This window comes from Colletes gigas, unplaced genomic scaffold (genome assembly GCF_013123115.1).
Source record: "Colletes gigas isolate AHSC1104 unplaced genomic scaffold, ASM1312311v1 Colletes_gigas_Sc00007, whole genome shotgun sequence".
In the NCBI taxonomy this organism is placed as follows: domain Eukaryota; kingdom Metazoa; phylum Arthropoda; class Insecta; order Hymenoptera; family Colletidae; genus Colletes; species Colletes gigas.
This window is the reverse complement of record NW_025106636.1, coordinates 344,452-349,053: the sequence shown is the minus strand read 5'-3', so window position 1 is coordinate 349,053 and position 4,602 is coordinate 344,452.

Here is a 4,602-nt window from a genome sequence, read left to right as displayed (position 1 = left end):
ACGAAGGTAATTCTATTTCTTTCCCTTTCTTTTGTCTATAGAAGGCATTTAATATAAAAAAAAAGGTCTGTACAGAGTGTTTTGCAACACGTGATACTATTTTTGGTTGCAAAAAGAAAACAAAAATGATGAAAACAATTCAATATTATCGTTTAACTGATTCCTTCTTTATTTTCCCTCGAACGCTGGAATAAGTATCGCGTGTTACGAAATTCCCTATATAGGGTGTTCGACCACCCATGGGAAAAATTTTAATGGGAAATTCCAGAGGCCAAAATATTTGACGAATTTGATGAATATTTTTCTAGAAAGTGAGTAGGATTTCGGGGGTAGGTCTAATGACCAAAAATGATTGTAATCAACCCCTGCAAACGAAAATAATTTTTTTAGAACGATTTGAAATTTTTCAATTTCGGCGAAAAATTTCACACATTCTCGAATTTTTTTCTCGAAAGTGGGGAGGATTTCGAGAGTATCTCTAATAACCAAAAATGATTGTAATTGACCCCCGCAACGGAAAATAATTTTTCCAGAACGATTTGAAATTTTATAATTTCGTCTAAAAATTTCACACACTTTCGAATTTTTTTCTCGAAAGTGGGTGGGATTTAGAGGGTATGTCTAATGATAAAAAATAATTGTAATCAACCCCTGCAAACGAAAATAATTTTTCCAGAACGATTTGAAAATTTTTTTTTTCGCCGAAAAATTTAGGCACCTACGCCCTTGCAATTTTTCTTAAAAACTTGTTTTTCATTTTTAATAAATTTGTTTGACGCTCTATAGAAAAATTGTCTAATACTTTTTTGTAGGCACCCATGGGCTCTGTCTCAGAAAAAAATTTCAGTTAGATATCTTTGCTATTATAGGAGTTATGGCCGTTTGAATATTGGACCAGTTTTAGGGGGTTTTTCTTACTTTACGGTGTCAAGGAACAATTTCATCAAAATTGTTAGAATTTCTACATATTCTCCACTAAAATACGCGTTGTTTGCATTTTTGAAAATTAAAATCCTCCAATCCGTTCAGGAGTTATGACATTTTAAAGATCCGCATGAAATTTCAAGGAAGCATTTCTGGATTTTCGGGGAAGCATTTTTTTTCTCGAAAGTGCGTAGGATTTCGAGGGTATGTCTATTCACCAAAAATGCTTGTAATTGACCCCTGTAATTAAATATAATTTTTTTAGTACGATTTTAAATTTTTTAATTTCGTCGAAAAATTTCAGTACTTACTCGAATTTTTTTCTCGAAAGTGGGTAGGATTTCAAGGGTATGCATATTCACCAAAAATGATTACAATTGACCCCTGTAATTAAATATAATTTTTTTAGTACGATTTAAAATTTTTCAATTTCATCAAAAATTTCTGTACCTACTCGAATTTTTTTCTCGAAAGTGAGTAGGAATTCAGGGTTATGTCTATTCACTAAAAATGCTTGTAATTGATCCCCGCAACCAAAAATAATTTTTTCAGAACAATTCGCAATTTTTCGATATTTTTTTAATGAATCCCCGGTCAAGAAATTGATATTCTTGATTTTCTTATCTCGACCTCTGCAATCTCCCATTAAAATTTCTCCCAAGGGTGGTCGAACACCCTGTATATTTAGAAATTCGTGACTCGAGAAGCGGGGTAGCGTCGGGTAGAAAGGGACAAAAAGTTTATTACCACCGGACTAAGTTCGCTTCTTTCGGAGACGTTATTATTTATAGATTATGCAAATGTACGCGGTGGTTGCGGAATACGTTGATATCAATTTAATTGCACGATATCGAATCAATTATATACAATATACGGAAGTTAGTCGGGATGGTAGTTTCTTTAATACCGCTAAAAAATATCGTAATCGAAAGAAACCATTCATGCACAAATAGAAACGCTGTTCCACGTTCCACCCTGCCTGCGTCTGGATGAAGTTAAACAAGGAAATTAACATCGTCGTGACTCTACAGGACATCACGCTGCTCACGAAGCACATTCTCCAGCCAAAACTAAATCAGTAACTCGCTGAACAATAAACATACTCAAGGCAGTCAGAAAAAAAAACTTCTCTTTCATCTCCTACCTTAAAAGAAGCCTTTGATAATTCGCTGGATCGGTGGAATTGCCTCCGTGAGTGAAAATCCAACCAGACACTCTGTAACAAACGATAGTTAATATTTCTCTCCATATTAATCTAATAACATCTGTTTTAAATGATAAAGGAACGAATAGAAATTTGATAAAAAAACAGAGACATCGATGATGATGTCTTCATCGTTCGAAAGAGAACATTTAGACTTTTGGTATTTTATCGAAAGGCAATTTGTAACGTCAACAAAGGAACGATACTGTTTGTTTGCTAATTATTATTTCCGTTGATCAATTTGGTAATTTCTTGGGAGAGATTTGCGCGTGTACGCGCGTTGGCTTTGTACGCGATTGCGCGGAATATCGACGGCGGAGTAGATCCGTGGTATGAGAGGTAACTCTTGCAATCATGCCGAGGGTTTGAAGGTTTAAGTCGATTTTAATAGCCAAGCAGCTGTCGCCAGATCTGTTTGCCCCTTTTTGTCGTGGACGTCTTCGGCGAATAATGCCAGGAAATAATCTGAAACCAACGAAGCGGCTGTCCTCTGCCAATAAACCGTTTTTAACTCGCTCCCATCTCCCCTTTACATCTCGCTAAACCGACCGTTTTGCGATTGTAAATTCAAAGTAAGCGTTTTCGTTCGCGTGATTTGCATAATAGCTGGGAGCGTGCATTAATTTATAACTTTCTCGTCCGTGGAATCACGTTCGCCTGACGCCTCGACGTACCGTTTACAATAAACGACGTTCGTCTCGCCGCGATATTTGTTCAGTTTACAGTAATCACCAAGCGAAATATTCTTAAAGCGATAACAGAAACGTGAGAAGGTCCGGGAAGATCTCGAGATCCGAAAGAAATGGTTCAGAAGGGAGGAACGTACGCGTCGATTAGGGTACCCTCGATTGGAATTGGATCTAAAAGGAAGTACACCGGTGACGATGACCAGGAGAACATGTTTCTTAAATTGGTTTTAGCTAAACGTGCAAGTGGAGGGGAGTTCCAGTTCTAGGGGAAAGCATTTGCACCTTTCTGGAGTAGCTTTGATGCTTTTTCGAAATGTCCATGTACTGTACAGCGATTACTTGATGGCTAGGCATGCCGATTGGCCGTAGCTTGATAGCTTATTAGCTGAGTTGCTCACAGCTACGTACAGGGACAGAGTAGGATAGGAGAAGAAGACTGAGAGTCATTTGACGTAACCGTAGGCTCAAAATATTAGCCACGGATAGAAGAAAAGTGTATCTCTTGCGGTTATGGAGATCCTAGTACTATGTAGCCTCTATGGTGGGGAATAAGGCGGTGCGTAGACCTTCTCTCCTTGCCCTTGCCCCGTTTAGTTCGCTGGTGCCTAGAAAAAAATCACCTAATTAGATTTTCGGTAAAGAATTTTTTTTCTCGAAAATGCGTAGGAATTCGGGGGTATGTATAACGACCAAAAATGATTGCAACTGACCCCCACAACTGAAAATAATTTTTCCAAAACGATTTGAAATTTTTTTTTCCGTCGAAAAATGTCACTCCTTCTCGAATTTTTTTCTAGAAAGTGGATAGGAATTCGAGGGTATGTCTATTCACCAAAAATAATTGTAATTGACCCCCTCAACTGAAAATAATTTTTCCAAAACGATTTGAAATTTTTTTTTCCCGTCGAAAAATTTTACTCCTCGAATTTTTTTCTCGAAAGTGGATAGGATTTCGAGGGTATGTCTATTCACCAAAAATGATTGTAATTGACCCCCTCAACTGAAAATAATTTTTCCAAAACGATTTGAAATTTTTTAATTTAATTGTTAATAACTTTTTAAGGAAGCCTCCATTAACTGCTAAACAAATTGATTTGAAATAAAAACTCTTTGACATATCTGTTTGTTATCTATTTTAGTTTATCACACAACAGAAGCAATAATGTATATACATTGATTCTCAAAACAATAACAAAAGTATATGTAATTTTTATTTTGTAATAATAACGTTATTGCAGTGGCTTGAATTGTAGAGAAATCGTGACTCGTAAAAAGGGGAATAAAAGGGTTAATTTGACACGCAAAACCTGTAACACCGTCGTTCCGCCATGAATAAATGTAAATACTTTTTGTTTAAATTGGTGGTTGCAGATCAGGAAATGCTTTATAACCGATAAGAAGATCATTTCGATCGAGGGCATATATATTCTCTATAAAAAAAAATATTGGTCAAGATGCTGCTCGTTTTGGACCGGTCAAGGTAGTATAACTCCTTAACGACGTAATGAACGCCTGACAGAGGTTTATTTATCGACACCGCGAGAGTTAGAAGAATATCCGAAGGAGCCAAGATGAGAAGGTAGGCCGACGCTCATTATTCCAACTCGAATTCTATCAGCCTGCAGTATAAACGAACGAAACGCTATCGGACAGAATTTATTTTTACTAGCATTCGAAGAACGCTATCTCAAAAAAAGGAAATTTCAAAAATACGAAGAACCCCGAATTAAGTTCACATCGAATACGAATCGTCAGAGTGAATTTTTTAAATCGTTATAATGCAGT